Raw genomic sequence first — 16,470 nt, 5'->3', positions numbered from 1 at the left:
GATATGGTCTTCATTTGCGTACATCCAAAGAAGAGTTCTCTATCCTTAAGAGATTGCAAGAAGCTAAGTCCAAGGTATTGTGGACCATACAAGATCCTCAAGTGCCTAGGACCTAATGCCTATAGACTTCAACTCCTTGAGAACCTAAAGGTTCATAATGTATTCCATATCAGCCTATTGAAGAAGTATGTACCTAATCCTAACCATGTACTTGATGACCAACAAGTTGATTTCTAGGGTTAGAGTTTCCCCATCTCTCTTGGGCATCCGATTCACTTTAGGACATCAAGATCAATAAGCTCTCATTGCATGCTTTTCCTATGGTGGTGAGAATGAATTAGAACCTTTCTCGTTTTTCCACAAGAGCTTATGCTATCATTACAACTCGCATGGATAATACCTAGCTTATGAATTTACATGATTAGCTAATATAGTTATTCCAATCATTTAGCAATTCAAATATGTATGTGCTTCATGCACATTATATTGTGATAATCAACAAACTATTTTCAAAAATTTAGGCTCCATCTCCTGCTTGCTTCTACATTGCATGCCGTATACTTCTTGCGGTTAACAATTATACATAGTGACAAACGTGGCACATATACATACACAAATCCCTTCTTTCTTTCCACAACCTACCTCTAACCCACTCAGTAGGGAGGATTCTGGGAAGTGGTAGCCTAAGGAGGTGGCTTGGTGTGTCACTTGCATGGCATCTGTACGCATAGTGATACCCACACACATGAAGTGCATCCATCTGCATGTGTGCTTCACACTATATGGATCCACACTCTCGTATACATCCACCTACTTATTGTGTATCCATGTAGATTCACCTCATCCATAGTGCATCCAGTCTAACATTTAGACATTCTTGTAACCCTATGTAGTCCAAGTGTAGTGCACTAAACAAGTTACACTCTCTAGTGTATCATATGGTGCAGCCATCACCTCATGTGCATCCATCTACCACTTCTTTGTGTTGTGCACCCAACCACGTGATGGTGCAGTCAATATTTCTCATTATGCATCCACCCTTCCACTATAAGCCACTTCAATCCATTGTGCATTCATCCTCTTAACAAATCACTCACACATTGTCCTATGCATCTACCTAATTTCATAGTACATGCCCCCTACACAAACATTGCTACACCTAGAAACCACTAGACACCTTAACCCCTGGGGTAACCTACACATACTCTATAACCATAGTCCCTTTTCTCTCTCCACATTTTGATCCAATCTAAAGAAAGGATACTAGAATGTGTGAGAGGGGTGGGGTACCTTGCTATCACATTATGGTATGTGCATCCACATGTATCCATGTGTATTCGCATACACTCGTGTGCATCCATGCGTATCATTGCCCATACGTCTTCATCGCTTAGTATATCCATCCACCAATCTTACCCACCTTCATCTTTGTACATCCATTAACCCATATAGTGCAGCCACCTAGTGCATCTCTCCACTGTGAATCTAGTTATACGTTTCTATATCCAAGTGTGTATTTGTGCACTTGTGTATATAAGTATAGCAAGCGTCACACCTATGCATATCGACCCACTCCACTGTGTGTATGCATTCTTACACACACAACTGTGTGCATCCAAATACCCATGTGCCTCAATCACACCCTAGTGCATTTGTGCGAGTATCCATTTTTACACTCATGCACACCCATTTACACCCTAGTGTATCCATTGACACACATACATTCATTTGATGCACTAGCACATCTCTTTGCATGCCGCACAAAGTGCGCTTATGCACCACCAACCATGTGTAGTGCATTAGTATACTAGATACCTGCTTAGGGACACCTTGTGCAAAAGTACCTCATACCCCTACCATTTGAATGCTTAGGCACATCCCACATTAGTGCACATATGCTAAGTACAAATCACACCACTTATACATGCAATCATATTGCTAGGTTAAACCTACCTTGCAATACAACACACACTTACATTAGGCACTCTCGTTTCAACATAATCACACTTAGCCCACATTACATCTAAGATATGAACATGTTAATGCGCATACACCAATGCATGCAAGGTACCATAAGCACCCGTAAGCTTAGAAAGACTAGGTTGCACAATGAACCGCGCACACACATAGTAATCCCCACATCCACCTAGGACATTAGTTTTCTCTGATTCCCTGTGTTTGCTAAGTTATACCCTGACTGATTACCTAAAATATGAAAAGTTGGCCTAAAGGTAGCAGGCAACAAGTTAGTATCTCTAGTCCCAATACTCAAAGTCTCAATCACAGCCCCAACCCCAACCTCGGCAGTGGCTGCATGCTTCAGTTTTTCTTTGCTTGCTTCAGGTATGCATCTATGGGAAAAGATAAAAATATGGCTTACCTTGCATGCATGAATCTCATCAACATGATGTTGCCTCCATTGTCACATTGAATTCGCGTAGGGAGTTCGTGAAGTCACTCGTTGCAGGGACGCTTAGCAAGATGGGAGGAAAGGATAATAAAGAAAACTCAATTTTAAAGCATTGACATGGAGTAGAAGATTCAAATACATTAGTGTTCAAGGATAAGTTTCAAAATTGCTTTGTATTTTGGAACAAGATACAAAGAAATAATCATCCGAGGTAAGAGAACCACTCACAAAATGAAGAAGGAAAGAGGTTTTATAGAGAAGGTATGGATAGAGGATTACACAATTGTAAGTTGGCATGTGATGAGTATGTGGGAACAAACTGATATGCATTGATTGAAGCATGCTTTGGTCAATGAAATGAGCTTGCCGATGCCTTATTCTTGTTATCAGTTCTTGTTTCCATGAAGATCTAAATAGGTAAGTGATGTTTTGCTTGAGATTTTATAGAAAAGCCAGGTGCGAGTACTTAGAAAATGCAAACTTTAGTTAATGAACTCATAAATTTTTCTCCTGTCAAGGATCATGAACAACATATTCAAAATTATAGTCGAGCATCCATTCAGGATCTCCTTGTAAGGGAAGGAGACAGACAAAAGCTCATCTCCTAGACATCAAGTAGTGATGCAGATTAGTGCATAATAAGCTGAGCAGAATCGGTTGTGACCGCATATAACACCAACATTGCCTTAAGTGCTATCTAGCATAAAAATTGCAACTCTCATTTCCCACCAACAAAGCCTTCAATTAGCTTAGTTAAGGCACCGTTTGAAATGGAATTTCTAATAAGGCTTAGTCAAAAACCGATCCCTAAGAGCAGATCCTAGTAGACCAACATGGGGGCGAGCTATGGAAGGTGGTGAGTGGCAAGCCTGTCCAACAATTGAGAAGGGATCACAGAGAGAGAAACGCAGAGAAGACTCGCGGAACCGCCAAAGAGAGCAATCATCCGCTGTCAGAGGGGTGACAATAAAGGAGACCGGTTTCTTTTGACAATGTAGCGGTTGATGTCCTGGACTCCGTCCTTTGATTACCTCTGACACCATAGCATTCTTCAATCAAGACAAAGCATCGTCATCTCTCCGTCGCTTCCTGTTCATTGATGCCGTCAGATAAAACTCCTCTTCGCAATCAGTCTTCAGCTTCGTTCCCAGCTTTGTCTTTGTTGCAATCTTCTACAGCATCTTTGGTCTCCTCAGCCACTTTGGCTTTTCTTCTACTCCAATCGTCTCTTAGTCTTTGACTCTATCGTTGACTCCATCTCATCGTCTTGTCTTCCCCGCGTGACCTTCATTAGCTTCCGTCATTATTGTTATAAAATCCAAGATACATGCTCAACTTTCTTATATACTTAAAATATATATGGCGAATATTATGTTGGCACAAAGGGAGAGTAGATGAGAGAAAAGAAAGATGTAGAGAGAGAGATAGAGAAATTGGCAACGCACTAGGGACTGGACGATGGGGACGATGGGCTAGTCCCCCCCCTTGTGGAGTTATATTTTTGACAAGGAGGAAGCTCCTCCATTATACATAAGCCAGTTCTTAGTTGTAGATCTTCGAAACAAGATCATGGTTCCTTGCACAATATACAACTGGCTAACACTTGCACAACTTGGAAGTTGGTACATTTTGATCCTTCTTGAGTTTCCTTCTCTCCTACACAATATGTGTAGGGCTCTTCTCTTGGCGCTTGATTTCACCAGAGCTTCCATAGCACTTGCACCTTCTTTTCTCCCCTTGGAACTTGATTTTAGCAAAGCTTCCGGAGTACTTGCACCTTCTCTTCTCCTCTTGGAACTTGATTTCAGCAAGGCTTCCGCAGCACTTGATTTCAGCAGGGCTTCCGCAGCACTTGCACCTTCTCTTCTCCTCTTGGATACATGCAAAGTGATGCTTCCTTCTACCTCTCCCTTACATCCAAAGAGACCCTCCTCTTTTATAGGCTTTCAAGAGCTTCTCTTCTTGGAGAGAGAGTTGAATTGTTCTTCATGCAAGATGTGGTTGTTTCACTCTACAACACTAATTTTGAGATATTTCTTTGCGCATTGTTTGGATGAAAAAATGTCCAACACAAAAGTTGTAGATCTCCATGTTTTCGATAACCCACGTGGCTCGTTTTTAGAGATCATTTTTCTATCGTGAGATATTTTAAAAATGGATTTTCCAAGAAAATAGCTTTTTAAACTGTACTCTTAACTTGTGGTCCATGCAACCACTTTGAGTCATAGATAAGGAGAGTTCATGAGATTTCCTTGGGCCTCAACCTTAAGATTGAATTCCACACAAAAGCTTGTGTTATTTTAGACCTTAGAAAGAGAATATCACTTCTCTTCTCACTTCCAGAGGATCACGTTCTCTCGTCTTTCTTAGTGAGAGAATTCCCTCTCTCATCTTTCTTAATGAAAGAAAATACCTTAAACCTTGACTTGTAGGGGAGAGGATTACCCCAAATGAATGCAATGCTCATTACACACAAGTAAAACATTCCTAGGCATCCCTAGATGCACACATAAATACATAACACAATGCTAATGCAGTTTCTCTTATTAGAACTCAATCCATCTTCATTTATATGTAACTCCTTGGTTCTTGTGTACACTCTTACACTTGGTAGACACTTCTTTCCCCCTTCTTAACTTGTATTACGTGTACTAGATATCCCCATCATAGTGCTGTGATCACCCCATTAAGTGATACACTAGGAATACTGGTCTCTAAATGGTCTCATGGCCATGCTAGATCATCATCAACACTTAAAGAAAAGTGAGTCATTAATTTATTGACATGAATTTATTAAATAGAGAATGCGTAATAAGCAATCAATTTAGTGACATCCCTCTGGCTTCTAAACAGTTGACCTCAACTGTAGAGGAGATACATAGTCCTTAAGAAGATCTGGAAAGTCTTGTAGTTCTCTCTTAGTCATAAACTGAGCGTCCAATGGGGGATAATTCGTAAAATTAACAAGAAACTTCCGTAATACCTTACCTGACCTTAGAGTATTTTCCTGATGGTGTGAAATTCTTTCAGGCACAAGGAACTCTTCTGTTTCTTCTATGTCATGTAAATCTTCCTTGATTGGTTCCATTGGAGGTTCTCCGATATAGGGACGTAGCAAACTTATATGGAAAGCATTATGAATGTTCTAATGACTTGGTAGATCCAAACAAAAAGTCACATCGTTTATCTTATCTGTGATCTTGAAAGGGCCATAATAGCGATTAGAAAGCTTAACTACTTTACCCTTTTGACATTTCTACTTCTTCAAGCGAGCCTTCTCAAACTTAAGAAGATCATACTGTCCCAACTTGAGATCTAACTTACGATGATGCTTATTTGCTTCGCGTTGATGCTTCTCTTGTGTCCTTTGGATAGTAGCTTTTACTTGAGTGAAAGTTGTATCAATGTCTCTAACAAACTCATTTGCTGCAAAGATCTTATCTTTCGTAAGAAGAATGGGTGTTAAATGAGGCTTACCATAGATGATCTCAAAGGGTGCCTTACCGGTACTACAGTGCACCGGATTATATTATGCAAACTCTACTAAAGGCAAATACTTTTCCCATTCTCTTTGATTATTAGAGACATAAGATTTCAAAAGGTCCAAAACAATAGAATTAGCACTTTCACTCTGCCCATCCGTTTGAGGATGATAAGAGGATGAAAAATTTAACTTTGTCCCAAGGTTCTCGAAGAGAGCTTGCCAAAAGAGGTTGGTCATGTGGGGATCTCGATCACTTATAATGGACTTAGGCATGCCATGATGCTTCAAAATATGAGCAATGAATAGCTTAGCCATATGATCGGCTTTGATTGTCTTTCGCACAGGTATAAAGTGAGCTTGCTTATTGAATCTATCAATGATAGTCCAGATTGCATCATTGCATGCTTGTGTGCGAGGAAGCTCCATGATAAAGCCCATGGCTATAATTTCCCAAGGCTCATTGGAAATAGGTAATGGCTTCAGTAGACCACGTGGTTTATGCTTGTCATACTTTACTTTTTGGCATATCTTGCACTCACAGACATATCTTTCAATGTCAGCTCTAAGAGTGGGCCAAAAGAAATATCTTTCCAATGCTTGAGTAGTGGGTAGAATACCCCTATGTCTAGCATATGGAGATGCATGTGCTTCATCCATTGCCTTGTGTCGCAATGGTAATGCTACATAAATTTGCTTGATGATGATACAAATCACCATCTTGAATCGAATAAGGTATAATCGACTGACTTGAGTTAAGCTATCCCATATGGTTGAGAAGTTGGAATCAGTTGCATACATTTTGGGTAAATCCATGAACTCGTTATGGTAAACAGTTGTGATTGCATTCACTCGAGGTCGCTGTGATAGAGCATATGCTACCACATTTTTAGTTCCAGATGTGTGAAGGATTTGAAAATGAAACATAGATAAGAAATTTGTCCAATGCATATTTTGCTCTGAGAGCTTCTTCTGAGTGAGAGGAGGTATCTTAGAATTTGATGATTTGTTTTAATAACAAAATCTGCACCTAGTAAATAGTGTTTTCATACTTGAAAAGCATGTACCACCGCCATAAGCTCTTTCTCATATACTGGAGCATGTAGCTCATGGTCCTTGAGGCGTCGGCTCTCAAATGCTACTACATGATGCTCTTGGTTAAGCACAGCTCCAATGCAATCCCCAAAAGCATCATAGTAAACTTCAAAAGGTTTTTGAAGATCCAAAACTATGAGAACTGGTTCTTGAGTCACAAGAAACTTAATTCTTTCAATGGCTTGTAGTTGCCTTGATCCCCAACAAAAAGGTGTTCGCATGTAGAGGAGATGCAACATACACAAAACCTCGTATTGAACCTTCTATAGTATGAACATAGGCCCAATAAACTTCTAACTTCATGTACAAAAGTAGGTGTAGGCCATTCAACAATGGCTCGAATCTTCTTAGCATCCATTCTTACCAAATTGTGAGAAACAATATGGCCTAAGTAATGAATTTTCGAAAGAAAAATTTCACTCTTCTTAGCATTGACCTATAGTCTATGCTTGTGAAGCTCTTGAAAAACAATAGATATATGTTTTCTATGCTCTTCTTCAGACCATGAAAATATTAGAATGTCATCAAAGAAGACACATGTGAACTTTGAGTGAGGTCTGAAAGTTCTCTCTATCACTCGATTGAATGTGGCGGGTGCATTAGTCAATGGCATAACTAAGAACTCGTATAGTCCAAATGTTGCATGAAAAGCTGTCTTATGAACATCTTCAGGTGCTATCCGTATCTAGTGATAGCCGCTCTTGAGATCGATGCGACTAAAGATACTAGCCCCTTGCAACTTATCCATGATATCATCTATCCTTGGGATAGGAAAACGATTCTTGATTGTGATCTTATTCAAAGATCTATAGTCTATGCACATACGGAAAGAACCGTCTTTCTTTTGAACAAGTAAGATTGGAGAGTAGTATGGAGAAGAGCTAGGTTAAACTAACCCTTTTTCCAACAATTCATTTACTTGTGTTAGGATCTCCTCTTGTTGACTTGCACTTACTCGGTGAGGTGATTAGTTAGGTGGTCAACTACCTGGGATAAGATCAATTGTGTGATCTTCCAGGCGCTTAGGAGGTGACTCTCCTGGGAGTGAATCACTAAAACAATCTTCATATTGTTTAACAAAATCATGTCTAGCTTGATCAATTAAAGAGAGGGGTTCTTTTAAAGTCTGAGACTTAGAAGCATTAGTTGGTACTGTGTGTTCGTTAGAGGCACCAAGTGCCCTTGAATCATTAGTTTCTTTTGACTTTCTCACAAAAAATTATGTACGCAGAAATAGCTTTCTTCATTTCTTTAGAAATGCTAACATGATGACTAACCATTGGCACAGGCCAATCTCCAGCATCAGCAATGCATACTATGTTCCGACCCTGAATTGAAATGCAAGGATCTTCTTAACAAAATCGGGAAGAGGTCTAATCTGGTAATGCCAAGGCATGCCTAAGATAACATCACAGTTACCTATGGGTGCAAGTAGACAAGATTCTTGGTCGCGCTAATCCCCAATTCTAAGATTCAATTTCCCTTGAATAGGAGTAGAATTGGTTGTAAGTCCTTCAAATGTTGAACCTCATCCAATAGGTATTCCCAATCAATCCAGTGGAATTTGTAGCCTTTCAACAGTATCTGCTGACACAAAATTATCTGTGGACCCTGGATCAAAGAGTATCAAAACTCATCGATTGTTGAGTGTCCCCCAACCCTTTAAGAGTTGTCTTTTCTTCTCATTTGAATGAGTGTTAGCTTGCACATCCGAAACAGAATTTGAGGATGGTAGAGGAGGATCTCTAACCACATTTTCTTTCTTCCTTTTGTGAGGACAATCAAGCTTCATATGCCCTAACTCACCACAAACAAAGCACCTTCCTTCCTCTTTGTACTTTTGTATCTCACAGGGTGAGAGATACTTGCACTTCTTCTTGAACTTTTCCCAACTCGTAGGTTTTCTGTCCTCCAAAATGAGAGTCAACCTCCAATCGCTAGAGGTGTCTTTCAACTGCATGCCTACATGCCTTAGCTTGGACTTTTTTGAGAAATTACCATAAGAAAAAGCAACTTTAAGTTGCATGACAAAGGCATTAGCAAGATCTCTCTTACGGGAGTAAGAGTCAAAATTTATGTCCTTATCCCCAAACTTGAAAGTCTTAGTCTTCTTAAGCTTGCTCCTCTTATGGTTGCTCTTTGTCCGTTTGTGGATTGCACGAGACTTAGAACCAAGAGAGTGGAAACTAGAAGATGATGAGGAGAATGAGAAACTTGAGTAATCATGGGAGTAGCTTATTGCTGAGGGAGATAAATCCCTCCTTATCCGCCTCACTCGAGGTGAGGTCTTTTTACTCTTCTTGACCTGAGAGTCCTTCTTCCTTCTAGGAAGCTTCTCAATAATTGGATGCTTTGCACCTTCACCATCAATTGGTGCAATGGTGTTTCTTCCAGTATCACCACCTTTTGGAGGATTCGGTTCTTCATAAGTAGCTTCTTCCCTTTCCCTTAAGCTTTCAATCAATTGATGTACTTTGGGAATCTCCAACAAGCTACGATACTCTGTCAATGGAGCCAGTAATTGCTCACTTGTAGGCACTTCATTAGTTGCCATCTTTACCCTCTTCTTGCAAGGATCACCTTTACTTTGAGAAAAGCAAAGAGACTTGCTCTGATACCACTATTATAAAATTCGAGATACACACTCGATATTCTTATATACTTAACATATATATGGTTAATATTATGTTGGCACAAAGGGAGAGTAGATGAGAGAAAGGAAAGATGTAGAGAGAGAGATAGAGAAATTGGAAACTCACTAGGGACTCGAAGATGGGCCAGTCCCCCCCCTTGTGGAGTTATATTATTGACAGGGAGCAAGCTCCTCCGTTATACATAAGCCAATTCTTAGTTGTAGATCTTGGAAACAAGATCACGGTTCCTTGCACGGTATACAACCGGCTAACACTTGCACAACTTGGAAGTTGGCACCTTTTGATCCTTCTTGAGTCTCTGTAACGTGTCCACTAGAATCCTCTAGGACACGTCTTGGCAGTCCATCGGAAAGACTGTCTAGAGAACTCCACCCGGCACTCCCATGGAATGTTACGGGTTTTGCAATCTAGGTCTCCCCGCGTCTGCCACGTAGCGAAAATGTCCTGGCCGTTTCCCACCTAGGATCGACCGGAATTAAGGTTTTTCCTATTTGGTCGTTAACTAGCAGCAACTAGCGTCAGACCCGAGCGAACTACTTTACGCAGAAACGCCAGGTCCGAAGTGGATTCATGCTGCACTTGGTTCAAGGAGAATGGGAAACGAGAGGGATGCAAGGCTCGACCTCTCTGCCATAAGGCATAGTCCCATTCCGCTCCCCTAAAACAGCGTGAATCAGGTAATAGGTAATTCTAAGTCATCGTCTTTGTTATTTGTTTCGGCGATGATAATCATCCCTCTGTTCGTCGAAGATTTTGAGAAAAGTTCCCGGCTAACCGAGACCACCCATCCATAGGACGGACCCATGGTCCATTCTCCGCACTTTCCTCGGTTTGTTTTAGTTATGTAATTACCTACCACATTAATTTGACATATAACAAACAGCTTCTTTGATTAGCCCTGTTAAGCACTGGTTCCTTCACGTAATCTTATCACAGGACATAAAGAAAACAATGTCAAACAACTTCTTTATTATCATTTTATCCTTTTATCTTTGAAATACAAGGAGTTCCGCCCGTAGGCTTGTCTATAATCCGCCCGAAGGCTATCCAGTAATCCACCAGGGATCACTATTCCAAGCTTCTGCCCGTAGACTAGTATGCGGGCCTCGAGATCCAATCTCGAGTCACGTTAGCCTCTTGTGCAGGACCCGGAAGGCGAGGGATTTACAGCCAGAGCCCCCCCTGGCACCCAAGCGTCCTCCTGCTCCAAGTAGAACTCAACGGACAGACCTCTCACGGCGGGTTCGGTCCACGTTCCCGGCGCGGTCAACAACCCCCTTGGTTAGGGTCAGGCAGGCAGTCGGGGGTAACTGAGCTGCCACTCCCTTCAGGCCTTCAACCTGAAGCATTTATATATCTTTCATCCTTTAGTTCCTTGAACAAACAATGCAAACAGTGCTTTCTAAATTGTTACAAGCACAATCAATTCCCGTGGACGTTTAGCTGGCAAATTGTTAAGGAGTGACTCCTTCTCTCCGAATGCATCCCGCATTCGATCCGGAATCAATTGCAACATGGCAAGATTCCTATCGTCTTTGGGTTAGGGTCATACCCTGTCAATACTTTTAGGATCTGTTAATGGTAGATTCCGGCGACCATGTCGCTTTAGTTTATTGACTAATCATTTGCGTCCAGGCAAATACCTAGCTTTCCCTTAACTTGGCAAATTTTCCCTAATGAGGATAGAGCAAGAGGATGACTACCCTTTCCCCTTGCAAGTTAAACTTGCGCAAGAACTTGCCAACCTTATTCCAAGGAATGGCAAAACTTCTTACGATCAACCCACAAGGCTAAGTGACGTTGCAACTTATTGCACAAGTGTTGCCTCCATTCCAAGAGATCATTTCGCCTAATGAATGGCGTATTCAGGTCACGGAATTAACTTCAGACGAGAAGGAGGGTTTAGGGTGTCTTTTTACCCACCCCATCCTTAATTTCACTAAATCGACAATGTTTAGTCCTAGGGTTCCTACTCAATTCGAGTTTCATCATTTTAAACGCTTGATCCTTAAGGTAGGAATCCTAGATTATTGTTTACATGAGCATCCAATTAACTCAACATTTTGGGAGTGTGGTTAGGACTATTGGGCTTGAAGGTTTCGACTTAGCGACAATTGGAAAACTTGGCCGAATCCTTAACTTGCTAATCCCTAGTTAGTGTTTGGGTTATCTATCATTTTGACTGATTCATGCGAATACGAAATCCTTTGTGGCTAGGTGATTTGGGTAATTCACTATGCTTGTCTCGCGACAAGGATGAATCCTTCCTAGAGATAATAAACTAGATCTAAAGAAGAAAAATGGCCTTGACTACCACAATACATGTAAACATGCGACTCACTCTATTATTGGTAAGTAAAAAAACACATGATAAGTTGGATACCAACTTTCTTAGGACCTACTAGGCCTTACTTCAAATAATCATGTCTGCTACCTTGTTATCTTCACTTTAGAATCTCATGCTTGTTTAAATCCTACAACCTTTCCCAAAGGCAACACTTGATGAATGAATTTTTATGCACGATGAAAGTGCAACATGCAACCCTTACATAACTACAATGTAATTAATTTAGATTACTGTAGAGTTAGTGTTGGTATATTCTTTCTTGCAAGCACATGCCACATGCCAATCCCTAGATTCAATTTGTGATATGCCACCATTACTTTTCGGATAACCTCCTATGGGTGTCAACAATTTTTCGCCATGAACCATTACAATAAAGATTTTTCCTAAATTGCGACATAAGCTTATTCTTTCCATGTCTAGTCGAAATACACTTAATAACTTTAGCCTTATAATGATAGGCGGTAGGTGTTCTAGACTCTTTCTTAGAAATGCATGATAAGGCAACATAATACTAAGGTCGTAAGATGATAGACCACTCACGATCATCATATTGAAATTATTATTAACTCCACTTCATGTCACGAGATAATAGACAAATTTTCCTCAATTTCCTTTTTATTCGGCTTGATAAATTTGAACATGCATAGGTACTTTCTATCCCGTAAGAGTTATCATACCTAATGCATTACTTTCGCATAGAATCGAAATCATAAAAACCTGGGTTTGTGGGCTCGGGGAGATATCCACTTGAATGCTTGGAGATGAACCTCCCGTGGCCGTGCCTTGCAACTTCTTGGGAGCCATTGTAGTCGTGGTTACGGACTCCTTTACTTTCGCTTTTCGAGACGGCTAGGAGATCGATATCTTCTCCTCGCTTGGGAATAGGAATTTCCCTAACCGGATTCAAAAACCGAGAAGTCGCATAGGATCAAGGCCTATGGCCTTAATCCTTAGAAGCTTCTGGGGCCTGCAGCAACGTCGAGGGGGGGGGGGGGGGTGTACCAATGATTGGAAAGGGGTCGTGAAGAAGGCGAGGATGGCGGCGGACTGTGGCGGGCTGGCGGACAGTAGCGGCCTGGCGGATTCCTGCACGGCGGCGATGGCAGCAGCGTCCCTTCCTCCCTTCTCACAGCACCGTCGCCTCCCCTCCTTTCCAAGCTCATAATGGCTGTTTTTATAGGCATGGGGGGGGGGAGAGAAAGGGCTCCCCCACGTGGCCCTTGCATGGGTTCCCCCTTCTCCATGGAGTCCACGACTCCCCCAAGTCCATCTCTCCCACACTCCCTTTTCTCCAGTCGTGCATCGGCTGGGGAAAAAGGGGTAAAAATAAAAAAAATTGCCTTGAATTATTCAAATTGCCCCTCCCAAGAGGGTGTTTTTGTGAGACTTGCGGTTTTGAACTTTCGGTTTTGATTTACCAATGCGGAGGACCCCATTTCTCGCGTGCGGGTCACACATTACACTGCCAATAATTTCAATGCAAGAGATAACCTTTGCACAAGGTTTACATCGTGTGCGGGACGTCAATATTCACGGGTGGGAATATTACAGTCTCCTTCTCTTCTACACAATATGTGTAGGGCTCTTCTCTTGGCGTTTGATTTCAGCATAGCTTCCGCAGCACTTGGACCTTCTCTTCTCTCCTTGGAACTTGATTTCAGCAGAGTTTCCACACCACTTGCACCTTCTCTTCTCCTCTTGGAACTTGATTTCAGCAGGGCTTCCACAACACTTGATTTAAGTAGGGCTTCCATAGCACTTGCACCTTCTCTTCTCCTCTTGGATATATGCAAAGTGATTCTTCCTTCTACCTCTCCCTTACACCCAAAGAGAGCCTCCTCTTTTATAGGCTTTCAAGAGCTTCTCTTCTTGGAGAGAGAGTTGTGTTATTCTTCATGCAAGATGTGGTTGTTCCACTTTGCAGCAATAATTTTGAGATATCTCTTTGTGCGTTTGGATGAAAAAACGTCCAACACGAAAGTTGTAGATCTCGTTATTTCCGATAACCTAAGTGGCCTATTTTTAGAGATCGTTTTTCCATCGTGAGATATTTTAAAAATAGATTTTCCATAAAAACAACTTTTTAAACTGTACTCTTAACTTGTGGTCCATGCAACCACTTTGAGTCATAGATAAGGAGAGTTCATTAGATTTCCTTGGGCCTAAACCTTAAGATTGAATTCCACCTAAAAGCTTGTGTTATTTTAGACCTTATAAAGAGATAATCACTTCTCTCCTCACTTCCAGAGGATCACGCTCTCTCATCTTTCTTAGTGAGAGAATTCCCTCTCTCATCTTTCTTAATGAAAGAAAATACCTTAAACCTTGACTTGTAGGGGAGAGGATGACCCAAATGAATGCAATGCTCATTAAACACAAGTAAAACATTTCCAGGCATCCTTGGATGCACACATAAATAAATAACACAATGCTAATGCACTTTCTCTTCTTAGAACTCTATCCATCTTCATTTTTGTGTAACTCCTTGGTTCTTGTGTACACTCTTATACTTGACAGACACTTCTTTCCCCCTTCATAACTTGTACTACATGTACCAGATCCTCATCATAGTGCTTTGATCACCCCATTAAGTGATACACTAGGAATACCGATCGCTAAATGGTCTCATGGCCATGCTAGATCATCATCAACACTTAAAGAAAAGTGAGTCATTAATTTATTGAAATGAATTTATTAAATAGAGAATGTGTAATAAGCAATCAATTTAGTGACAATTATTGTTAGCTTTAGCCCGCTCGTCAATCTGCTCCTTTGTCCTCATTTCGTCCCCCCTTCTTTCGTTCCCTTTCTTAGCATTTTATCCCCTTGCTGCACCACCCGGAAAGCCTAATTTATCAACTTCTCGCTTTAACTTTCTTATGCTTTATTGAAAACACGCTTTCTTAAATGTTATTGATTATGTCATCCAATTTGATGTAGATAGACGGCTCTATATTCATTGAAAAGAATGAATGAAGTAGCCGTTATTTAATATCTTCTTAGTAGCTTCTCTCTTTTCTAGCCATCAAGACCGCATTGTATTAATGGTTATGCTACTAAAACCCTTTACTCTCTCTACATTTTGTAATTCTTCCCTATAACAGCAATTATTGTCTTTGTCTTGAATTCTATCATTGAAACCTTTAAAGGTTTCCACAATCCAAAGCCCTTCAACCACAGATGTGTGGTCAAACTCATATTACTAATGAAACTTTTCTTTAAGAGTTTGTGTACTTCACACCTGTGGTCACACCACAACAAGTTCCCTTTTTCTCATCAAAGTATACAAATGTCGAATGTTGCAATGCCCACTTAGATGTCATTGACTTTTGTAGACCTTAAGTCCTTGAGTCTTCAAAATAAGATCCTTCATGTAGAGGTGTGCTTGGGCATGGATGATGTACACTAACTAGGCAGGGGATATTGGTTGGCTAAACATGACCACAACCCATGAATTGTAGTGGATATGGATTCCTCCTAGTGTGTAACTGGCCTTATTTACATAACCAAGTGAGCATATTGTGTATATATGAGTTCTCTATATAGAATCCTTAGTTTTTCTCTACTTATGACAAATTTTCTTCATATGTAATTGAATTTGGGTTAGCCTTAGTTATCTCACAAGGTTGATTGTACAAATAGGTATTGAATTTTTTATTTGAGCTTAAAAGGTTGAGTGTATATAGAGATTCCCTCTCTTCCATCTATAAATGATATGTGCATGTGGGCATGGAAATAACACTCAAGAATCATGTGATAGTTGAAACACCATGTTCCAAATACACAACGGCATTTCATTTTCTTTTTCTTGGTTGAAGAGTGCTCAAAGAACCAAAAAGAAACAAGAAATACACACAATATTGAACCAACCTTGGAATAGGTTGATATTTACATAAACTTGTTCTATCTTGATCTCCTCTAGGCTCATGTTGGTCTATAATCTAGCATATCTTATTTTCCATTGGATACCTCTTATGTTCCAAGAAAAAGAAATAGCTTTCCTTGACACCCATGCCATCTTATGCATCTGAATGAAGGATGAATTTAGCATCACAAAACTCATTCAAAGCTACATTATGTTTTTTTGAAGAAGAAGCTTGCAAGCATGCTTCTTAAGATATACTTTTTTCTTTACTTCAGCATTTTTCAATGGAGGTTCATTCTCATCCAAGATTTCTTGGCTTGGATGATGGTCTTAAACATTATCCCTTTTGGACCAAGGACTTTTAGAAAGCTCATGCACATTCTCCTCACATTTTCCATCTTTAGAAAATGCTTTAGTTGACTCCTTATTCATTTTAATAGTATGCTTCTCCTTGCACTAATAGTATGCTTAGATTGTGTCCTAGCATAGGTTTCTTAGAAGTATAATGTTTTACTTTCCTTAAAATGTTTCCATTTCTCATCCACCATCACAATCCTATTCAAATAGTCATGGGAAAACTAGCTAGTTCCCTTAAGAGATGTAGCAAGATTCTAGACA

The sequence above is a fragment of the Lygodium microphyllum genome, chromosome 19 (assembly GCF_053477565.2).
Source record: "Lygodium microphyllum isolate KBCC chromosome 19, Lygodium_microphyllum_v1.1.10, whole genome shotgun sequence".
Lineage (NCBI taxonomy): Eukaryota > Viridiplantae > Streptophyta > Polypodiopsida > Schizaeales > Lygodiaceae > Lygodium > Lygodium microphyllum.
This window is presented reverse-complemented; position numbering follows the sequence as displayed.